General features: G+C 40.3%; 1 long non-coding RNA gene across 1 annotated transcript; it reads left to right on the top strand.

The window, feature by feature from the left end:
• Window positions 1-379: 379 nt before the first annotated feature.
• On the top strand, window positions 380-6,566 carry LOC143136727 (uncharacterized). The gene is made up of 4 exons (XR_012989419.1): window positions 380-548; window positions 883-938; window positions 5,256-5,377; window positions 5,562-6,566. It is a non-coding gene; the product is annotated as an uncharacterized LOC143136727 (long non-coding RNA).
• The last annotated feature ends 4,504 nt before the right edge of the window (window positions 6,567-11,070 follow it).

The raw sequence follows: 11,070 nt of genomic DNA, 5'->3' as shown, positions 1-11,070 counted from the left end.
CCTGTGACAGACACACACACACACACACACACACACACACACACACTCACACACACACACAGGCACCGGCACAGGCAACACAGGCAGCAGTAAAGAAAGGTGACATCTTTAATTACGATCAGGGATAGAAATCACAACCGGAGACTGGGACCAGCAACAAAGTTCCAGCAGCAAATCCAAAGAGCTCTCATCTTATAGAACCTTGGCTTTCAACAAAAAACAAAAAAAACAATGCTTGAACGTTCTATTTTGTTCCAATCTACTTCCGCTTCATTAAGATAACTTATTGCACGGCTCTTCATAGTGCTGCAGAATGCTCCATTCACTTAAATGGGCCTTTGTCAGTACACGATCCGTACCGCCTGCCAGATCCGTTCTGCGCATGCGCATAATTACGTAGTAGAAGACGTAACGATTCTTCTGTAATATCTGTACCACGCATGTCTTGAAACAGTTGACGGCCAAGAAGCGGCACATTTGACGAGACTAACTTCGCAGAAAAATATATTTTGACTACGCCCGATGAATTATGTCCACAGATTGTGCAGGTAAGAGTACAGCGTTCAATGTATCTTTGTCTTTAGAAATGTTGCTATTGTTGGTTAAACGTAATGTCACTAGCAGCTATATCTTGCATATGGCAATTGTTAACAGTGAACGTTAGCTATCGTTAGCCGTTTGGGTAATCATTAACGTAACAGTAACGGTAATTTAAATAGGGACCGCATTGAGCATTCGCTAGTATTTATTCATGCCAACACAGCAACCTAACTTATCCAACACTTAATATTTATATTAAGTGTTGGATAAGTTAGGTTGCTGTGTTTCATCTGAAGGTTTATGGGCTAAGGTTAAGGTAAATAATGTGCATTTATTTATCAGGTTGATGCCACTAAAGACCACGATTAACTTCACCAAAGGACATGGAAATATGTGCGGTAAGTACTTTTTTTTACTGGTTAACGTTAGTTAAGAGACCTGTTATTCAGCACATGTTCCAGACAAGGTCGTAGTCTGAATTTTTAAAATACCGAGGTCAGGGGCGTCGCTAGAAATTTTGGGCACCCCAAAATGCTAGGGGCTTCTGAGCCCTCCGATCATTTTGCCAACAATGACACAGAACGATAGATTTGTTAATTTTATAACATGTTTTTTTTTTTTTTTTTTTACTTGAACCAACACACGTTTCCACAATATTCTATTTATTTTAGATGCACTTTTATATCTCGAGCCTTTACCCAAATTGGCTTTGGATATTTACAGTGCATAAGGAAAGTATTCACAGCGCTTCACTTTTTCCACATTGTAAGTTTCAGACTCATCTTAAAATTAATTAAATTCTCTCATCTCAGTCTACACACAATACTCCAACACTCCACAGAAAGTGTGGAGTGTTTGGAGTGTTTTGTAAATTTATAAATAATAAAAGACTAAAATATTTAATTTACATACTGTAAGTATTCAGACCCTTTGTTATGACGCTTGTAATTTAGATCTAGTGCATCCTACTTCTATCAATGGTTCTTGGTCCTTGGTGGACTTAATTGGAGTCCACCTGTGCCGAAATTAATTCACTGGACATTATTATGACCACCGCTAGCGAAGCTATAAGTAAAGTAACTAGGACTGAAACTACATAAATTCGTCAAAGACTCAAAGTGAATAATTTGTGTCAACTCGCCGCAATGTAGATTTATTAACGCACCCGTGATCTACATCTCCATTTAAACCAAATGTTTTAGAGCCTGCGTTGAGAGATGTATCCAGGGCAGGGCTGTACCTACACATATTTGTTGCACATGCTACAAAAATCATTCTTTGCGATGGATGCTTTAGTAGCCTGCCAACGTTACACCGGTCCGATACAGTTTTGCCTATGGCTATACCATGAGACTGAGACGCTTTTTGTTTGTTCGAAGTGCGTGTTTAGGGTGTGAGAGGGGAGTGGATGTGCTTTGATTCCAGCTTGGTAGTTGTAGTCTATGCGATTAAAAAGCATGTGTGTGTGAAGTATCCAAACAATGATAACACTTTCATTATGGCTGCTTTAGCCACAGGCATTCAGCTACTGTACCGTGGGTCCCTTTTAGAAGTGTCCACTTCATTTGCGCTTTCCGTGATTCACACAGCTGCGTGAAATGTATTACTACTGATATGCAAAACTATTAACTTTTCGCCAAGAGGTGGCAGTTTAAGTCCGCTTGATACCGTAAGCCATTGGCTCCCAAAGGAGATTTTATTTGGGTCACCAGCATAGCCTAGTTACAATTTATGTTGTGTAATAGGCCTAGCATAGGGCCTACCTTATATAGCTTATAGTTTGTTAACAGTCACGGTTTTGTCATAACTCCCTCTAAGCACTTTTGCATTTAGAATAGCTCTGAAGTCAGTAAATGTATGCCAAAGTAAAACTGTGGTGTATGTCAGCATAATGAAATGTATGCAATGCAAAAAGGTGTGTCAGTGGGGAGCGCAGCCGCAAGTGTGATGTTGAGCAAGCAAGCCAGCAAGAGGTCTTTCGCGGACTGGGAGGTCCAGGTTTTATCCGGCTCCTAATTACGCCAGCAATTAGCCACGTCATCAGAACCCTAGAGCTCCCACTGCAACCAATGAAAGTAGTACAACAAATTGAACAGGTCGGCCTCTTTTTAAACTGAACTACATTTCCCTTGTGCAATAAGTGCATGCCTGCTGGCAACATGGGGGATAAACAGAATAACAAGCTATAAGGTGTCCCAATATACGGAATGAATTAACTTGGGAGAGAATTCCACTCCGGGAGGTCTTTGTCTCCGTCTCCTCCATTATTTCTGCATATCAGGACACCTCAGCGGATGTTACTCCTTACATAAATCCTCATGTCAAATCCAAGTTTTAATACTGTCCTGTAGTAAGAATGAACATCAGCTATTAGGTACTCAAGGTCATGGGGTCAAAGGCTGTGGTCCTGATATTCTCCCTCTGTATCTCATCTGTATTGTTTCCAAATTTTAGTCTTGTAGCACTTAACACACCTGACAATTCAAGCTCCTAGTTACTTTTTTAAATTTCTTTCAACTTCCTGACATGTTCTAAGGGGCTTTAAGTTGTCTACAGGGTGACACATGTTCAGAGGGGACATGTTCTTTACACATGTTCAGAGGGGATCGTAATAGAAGAAACCTTTAAGTTGGTCACAATGTGGCATACCACAGCAAGGAAAATGGGTAAACATGTCATGCTTTTCTTCCAAAAAGGTAATGAAATGTTTAGGTCAACTTTACAGTTGAATATAGGGAATTGCCCAAAGGATATCTCCAGGCACCCAGCCTATTCTTAAAACCAGATTCACCAAGATTCTGGCATTTGGCTTTATGATAAGCATTGCCTATTGTCATGGTTATAGCGGGTAGTATATTTAATTGAGTGATGGCATTTTGGCTTATTTGAGAAGTATTTAAGTAGTTGAAATACTCAAATACAATCCCTCAAAGTATTTTGTTACAAACTACATTTGAGTTTTTCCAATCCTGCAAAATACAAATGACAAAATACGCTAAAGTAATTAAATACGTATTTTAAATACATATAATTGAAATACTGCCCATGTCTGCCTATACATCTGTATTCAACATTACCTTTCTCACCTTCCCTCCTTCTCTTTGTTTGCTCAACTTCTGCTGGCTTTCCAAACGTTAACTTTGTTGCAGCCTTTGTTCAAGTCAGGCATGGCCGCTGTCACCAGTATTGCCACGGCAATACTACTTTTCAAAGTAGTATTGCTTGGCAATACTAGTTTTCATACATGAGGTTACACTAATAAATGTCACAAACTGCTGCTGAGCTGCGCTTATCATTGCTAACTGTCAGTGACTGACGCGAGAGAAGTGGGTTCTGTGTTGCGTTCATTTCAGTAACTGACGCGAGAGGGGTCTGTGTTGTGTTGTGTTGTGGTCATTTATGGTCATTGGGTGTGCCCTGCCGTGCCGTCCACATCTCTTCAGCACAGCAGCAGCAATGGCAACTCATCTTCGTTGAAGTTTGAGGTGTTCAATGGTGTGAGTAATAGGCCTAAATCAACATTGAATTAGTTATTGGATGATATTAAAAATAAGCGGAATTATTTGTGGTTGACCTGGAAATGTCAACTTGGTGATCAAAAAGTTATGAATTTCATGTTGGCTGCGAATTCAGAGCATTAAGTTACGTTGTGTCAGTGTAACGTTAGCTAGCCTAGTCTATTTGTCTATAACGTTGCCATACAAATCTAAACCGCAGTAGGCTCATGTTAATCTAATGGGCTTTGAGACATCTGTTTTGTCTTGTGACAAAGTCTCCTGGTTCAATTGTTTCCAGTTTCATTTATTGTTTATAATGCTAAAGAGGAAAAATAAAAATATGGTTTGCAGTGATCACAAACAAGTTATGTCATGAATATCTAACATATTAAAGACTGTTACAAAAAAAATCTCAAAACAATTCAACTGATCCTAAAAATAAGGTATGACCACTAGAAGCAATAGAGGGTCTCCGCGGATCCTTAAAAAGTATTAAAACGTCTTAAAAAAATTAAAGGTCTTAAAATGTATTAAATTTAGCTAATTTTCGAAGAGTGGCATTAAATTTCATCTGGGTGGAATGTAAGAAATATGTCTGGAGAGACTATTTTCCATGCTAACGTTATTTCACCAGTGCACGTCCCTGTCTAACAAGACAGTGCCAGGAGTGATTTCAGTGAAGCAGAGAAAAGCTGTGAGTTGATAAAATAGGCTGTACAGTATGTGCTCTGAGCAAAAGCTCACTTGTAGTCGGCAAACCAGTTTCCTGTTCTTTGACATGGCTGTCAACAAGCACCTGAAAATGAGTGCTTTACTGTAGTTCTACTAAAACGTAAAAATTAGAATGTACCGCCTAGAACAAGGTAGCGATGGAGTTTCTCAGACATTCGTCGTGACAGATTTACGGAGTGTCGTAAATCATATACTCTGAGGCTGTAGGGGGAGCTCTGTAGAGAAACCTGCCAGCAAAAAGTGAGAAAACGGCAAAGAAATGGCCAAAACTGCATAGTTTCTCTTTAATCACAGATGCATCAGAGTATTTATTGGATTATGACCTAAAGATTCTTAGCGTTTGCCCTTTTGTTTTTCTAATCAGTATTGCAGTGTATGAATGATGATGATTATGATGATGATACTCTGTTTTAATGCTGTAGTAATATTATTCTAATAAATTATTTTGTCTTTCCTATTTCTCTCTCTCACACTCTCATTTAACAGTTCACACCACCAGAAGGTGCAGTGCAACCAAGTCCACCAAGACCCCCCAGGACACATAAATCACTTAACAACATAGAATGACAAAATGCCACCCCAAATTGTCAGATGGCACAGTTCATGTTGTAAGTTCACTGTATGTTTTTTATGTATAATGTAACCCTTAGCTGAAAAGGTTGGAAAGTCCTTATAGGGTGACTTATTTCTCCTATTTTAGTCAGTGTCAAACCACTGCATAAAGACTTATAATACATTGGTGTAAATAAAGTGCATTAAAAATGGTCAACTCCAGGTGATTCTCTTTCACAGAAAAGCCCAAGGATTCGGAACATGAAGCCAAAGAAGTAGATGATGACTCGGCCCAGTGACACCAAATGGAAAAGCCCATCGCAGTAGTCAACCCTACTGGAGATGATTGAATGCATCAATAAGTTATCTAAATCATGTTTTGACATTAGACATCTAAGTTTGGCCATGTTTTTGAGGCTTATGACTCTGCCACTGCACATGGTTTGTAGAGAGAGGCATGCACACTGTTCTGTGAGATGAAAATGTTTGCATTGCTCTGATTGGAAATTGCCAGAAGGGATAGGTCAAGCAGGAGCAGTGTGAAAGGCGTCCTAATTGCTTGAGTGGGAGAGGAAACGTCTAATGGCCACCTTACACCAAACAAGTTTGACAAGATTTGGAAAAGATTCTTAAAAGATTGTAGTATTTTAACTAATGCCCCCCATTCAAGCTTTACTCAAAAGACTCCAATCTTTGAAGAATCTTTACCAAATCTTGTCAAAGTTGTTTGGTGTAAGGAGGCCATTAGTCTAATAGCCTTGCACCAAACCAGGGGTGTGACGGTATTTTAACACTATTTCAAAAAATGTCCAGTGATGACATATTACAGCAAAAACCTTTTATAGACTATTTCTTTGTACAGTGTACTCATGCAATGGGCAGCAATTGTGAGATGTTTGCTTAATGTTATAGTTGTGAAAACATTAGAGAATGTTATGGGCTTGAAATTGCATACAATACCTGATGTATTTTTTCATGTTACATGAATTAAAATGAAGTGTTATTTATATAAGATCGTACTTATGTAGTTAAAAAAAAATATTGAAAGGTGAATAGTCTCTTGTAGCCTATTAGTGTGTTTATAGTCAGAAGTTGCAGAGCATCTTCAAAAGGATGAACACCCATATGCTCTATGGCCTTGAAGGATTTGTTATTTATGCATGCAATAAAATGATATTAATAAACGGTCATTGAGTCCATGTTCTTGTCTCAACACAGCAAGTTAGTTTACTTGTTGCCCTCCCTCCCTCTCTCCTCCTATAGGGCTCATTCTCTCAATGCATTTATTCATGGTTGTAATAGCATTCATCTAAATGTAGGTGACCATACTCATCTTTGCAATTCTGTCTTTGATTCAGTCGAGTTATTTACACAGGCAAATACGTAGGCTAGCAAGTTCACAGTAAAGGAATGAGTCATTTGATGATCATTCCATGTGTGAATTTTAATGTGTGCTCTCGTTTTGATGCAGTGTTGCCTCCTGAAACGCTTACGCAGGTGTCGTGCGTGCTTGCATGCAAACGTTATGGGCCACTAAATGAAAGTATCCAGTTCCCAGATCAGTTCATATTTCATTATTAAATTAGAACAATGTTATGTGAAAACAAAGACTTAACACTTAGCGTGAGGAGATGGCATGTAGGCTAATGAAAGCTGTCAATTGTGTAACCTAGCTTAAGTGTAAACTAGAAAGCTGTTTCGTACATCTCATCCAGGGTTTTGGTCTGTAGAAGTTACAAATATTTTTTTTACATTCTTCACGTTTTCATGCCGTTGATTCATCGTTGAATTTCGCTCGTCTGACAAACCGACCAATCTGGGATGCGTTTCCCAAATAGTTGCTAACCTGCTAGTTGGTTGGCAATGGGGAATGTTTTTACAGTCTATGATTGCAACCAGCTAAGTTGCTAACTTAGTTAACAGCTAGGAAACGCAACCCTGACCAATCAACGTTCATTCGACCTCCTTTGCTATCTGGGTAGCCTCCATACATTTCCATTGGTTCCTTAAAACATGTACATTTAACTATTAGAACTTTATTACTGCTACAAACAATGTTAACTTGACTTATTATACATTCTCGTTCTCTGGATAGGTAATACTGACAATCGCGCAAGCGTAGAACCGATCATGTAGTGTCGTAAACCATCGTAAAAGACGTTGAACTTCTGCGCATGCGCAATATTATGCACATGCGCAGAACGGATCTGGCAGGCGGTATGGATCGTGTACTGACAGCCTTCCCAACGTTCGGCGGTCTGCTAATTCTGAATAACAGACCGTTGCTAAGTATAACAGACCGCTGTCAAGGAAAATGGGCTTTGTGCTTCTAAGTCAATTCTTTCATATCACTACGCAAAGATTGGAACTTCATTCAAAAGTGAAAGCAGACGGTTGATCAGCTGTGTTCTAAAGAATGTTTGATTCAAGTTCAGCGTGTGTTGTTGCGAACTATTTGTTTCTCAGCAAAAGCCATGATGAAACGGTAACAAATAGGCTATAGCCTAGGCTATGTAGGCTAAAGAGTCATATCGTGGGGAGTTTATTGTGTCGTTTTGGTAAGTAGCCGTGTAATAAGCGGGATAATGTATAGAACGCCGGTCATTGTCGGGAGATAGGTCCCTTCAGGGCGGAACAAGACCCCTCCGCTGCGCGTCGGGGTCCGGTTCGCCCTGTCGGGACCTATCTCCCGACAATGACCGGCGTTCTATACATTATCCCTTACATATGAATGTTAAAACGGAAGCCTTGTGGGAACAACTATGGGCGCGTTTGTAAACTACCACTCCGAGCGCTCCGAGCACTCTTAACCGTTCGTAAATTCGGATTAATTGCGTATTTAATCAGAGCTTCACACTCTCGGAGCGTCTAGAGATTGAATTTACGAACGTACCCTATGATGCTGATAATGGAACTCTTTTGAAACGGTCAATACCGGTTCATCACACACAAATACATTGTTTCAAGACAAAGCCTTTACACACAGATAGACAATACCTGTGGACCACAGGCTTCATACACTTTAAACACACAGGTTTCATACATCGCATTATTATCAACACTCTCGGGATGATTAGTCTGTGTGTCTGGCAGGTACAGTAAAGGTACACACCCTCCCTGTGGCAGATAATGCACTGGACAACCACACACTGCTCTGTGTGTGTTTTGTTTTGTGTGTGTGTGTGCGTGTGTGTGTGTGTGTGTGTGTGTGTGTGTGTGTGTGTGTGTGTCTGACTCTGTGTGTGTGTGTGTGTGTGTGTGTGTGTGTGTGTGTATGTGTGTGTGTTTTATTTTATCTCCATTAGGACAGGAACTAATGGTGTGTCCAAGCCAGGCGGAGGACCCCCTACCCTAATGTGGTAGCAGACATCTTCAGCCATGGTTGGTTTAGATGTGGTGATAAACAAAGAGAGATGGACACAAAGTTCCCCATACAAGCTAAATTAAACTGGAGTATACACAGAGGGGGCTGATGGGAGAGATGAGAGAAAATCACACTCATGCACGTACCCATGACAACACACACACACACACACACACACACACTCATGCACGTACCCACCCATGACCACACACACACACACACACACTGAAACACACACACACACACACACTGAAACACACACACAAACACACACTCACACACACACACACACACACACACACACTGAAACACACACACACACACACACTCACACACACACACACACACACACACTGAAACACACACACACACACACACACACACGCGCACACACACTCATACACAAACCCACATAGAGGTGAACATATACTCACACACACACACATAGAGGTGCAGACTTGCGTGTGCAACACACACACACACACACACATACACAAACAGGCATTCACACTCACACACACACACACACAGAGGCATACACATTTGCACACATTCACTCACACACATGATGCACATGATGTGTCTCAGGGGGGGGCAATGTTTTGGGATGTGGAATGAAGTGATCTTTTGTTTTGGTCATCCATCTTTCTCTGTTTAGACAAGCTAAAGCCAGGGCACAAGTGTGTGAGGAGGGAAGAGGGAACCCATTGTGTGTGTGTGTGTGTGTGTGTGAGAGAGATATAGTGTTGTGCCTGAACGTGTTCATTGAACGATAGTTCATGAACTCTTTCATATTTTGGGTGAACGGGAACTGAACGTACTGTATTACTGCCTGATGAATGTTACTGTGAACTCGTTCATTCTGGTGTCAGTGAACGGCACGCTCTCTCAGTTTAACTTTGTTCAATAGGGTGGCAGATTTCTATAGAGCCTTCTAGGCGAAAACCCTGCTAAAACTCAACGTAAACAGGCCTTAATGTAGCGGAAAAAACACCCAATCTGACAACTCCAGCCACCAGTGTTGCACCGCCGCATGCGTCATCAAAACAAAAAGCAGCATGGAGGCGACAAAGGAGGCGTCATATGATCATTTAAACGAGTTTTATGACTAGGTTGGTGAGGATGGGAAAAATCTTCTGTGCATTTCTGTGCAAACTTTGCCCACCGGCTTTCAAAAAGAAAACCCGCACTTCAGTCAAAGTTCATCCACAGCAAACCTGAAACGGAAATACTATCCCCTCAATGCTAATGTAAACCCTGGTTGGATAAGGATTCAAAACTGGATATAAAGATGAAGTCTGACGCATTGTTTCAGTTGTTAAAACTGATGAAATAATTGCTGTCTGTGGTTCTATATGGGCTGTGGCAATAATTTTGAAAAATAATAGCTTGAAGCAACAATATGGAAAAAAAACTATGAACTATTTCATTTTTGGAACTGTGAACTTAGTTCAAAATTTTAAATTATTAACTATGAACTGAACTAGTTAATTTTAAAATTAGTGAACTGAACTTTGAACTAGTTCATGTAGAAAGTGAACTTTCCCAACACTGGTGAGAGATACCTAAAGGTATGACTAACGATAACACAGAGACAGGGATCACTCAGGAGGTGTGTTCAACGCTCCTCAGACACACTGGAGGCAGTTACATAAGTGTAACTTGTTGACTCTAGTCTCGCTCCCTCTAAAGTAACGAGGGATGCCTATTTACTGACCATAGACCACAAAGGTGGACGAAACGTATACGAGTCATAAGGGGATACGCCTCACTCTTTGTTCATAGAGAAAATTACCTAGACTGCAGGACTTATTGTAAACACCTGAAATGGATGAATGAATTTACCCTCACATTTAGTGAACTACAAAGATAGTAGAGAGTGCAGTGGAATTTCTCTCTCTCTCTCTCTCTCTCTCACTCGTCCTGTAAGAACAAATACTAACAGATTCAGCATTATAAAAACACTCATCATTTCGTCATTAAAACAGATTGCCACACTGAGACAATAAGCAGAGTAAGACTGGGTCATGACACAGCTTGTTACAGTATGTTTGTGATTTTAGCTCTATTCTTTATACATCTTCAGTCTTTGTGACGCATTATATTTGGGCTTTTGTCTTTATTTAGATAGGGCAGTGAAGATTGACAGGAAGCAAGTGGGAAAGAGAGAGATGGGGTGGGATCCAGAAATGACCACAGGTGGGATTGGAACAGAATAGCTATGAAAAAGGACACCACTGATGTCATATTTGGACAACAGGATGCTGTACTGTCTCTGTTTGTTCTGGTTTAGAAATTCCTCCTCAGATGTTATGGCAACTGTTGGAAGAGGTATTTTGGTTTTACAAACATGCTTCTCTGTGTGATGCAAGAGCACTGATAAAT

Source organism: Alosa pseudoharengus, unplaced genomic scaffold (assembly GCF_046254945.1).
Source record: "Alosa pseudoharengus isolate Yale_2024_CS ecotype anadromous, Long Island Sound unplaced genomic scaffold, YU_APseudo_1.1 YU_APseudo_1.1_scf_20, whole genome shotgun sequence".
NCBI classification, from domain to species: domain Eukaryota; kingdom Metazoa; phylum Chordata; class Actinopteri; order Clupeiformes; family Clupeidae; genus Alosa; species Alosa pseudoharengus.
This window is presented reverse-complemented; position numbering and strand designations above follow the sequence as displayed.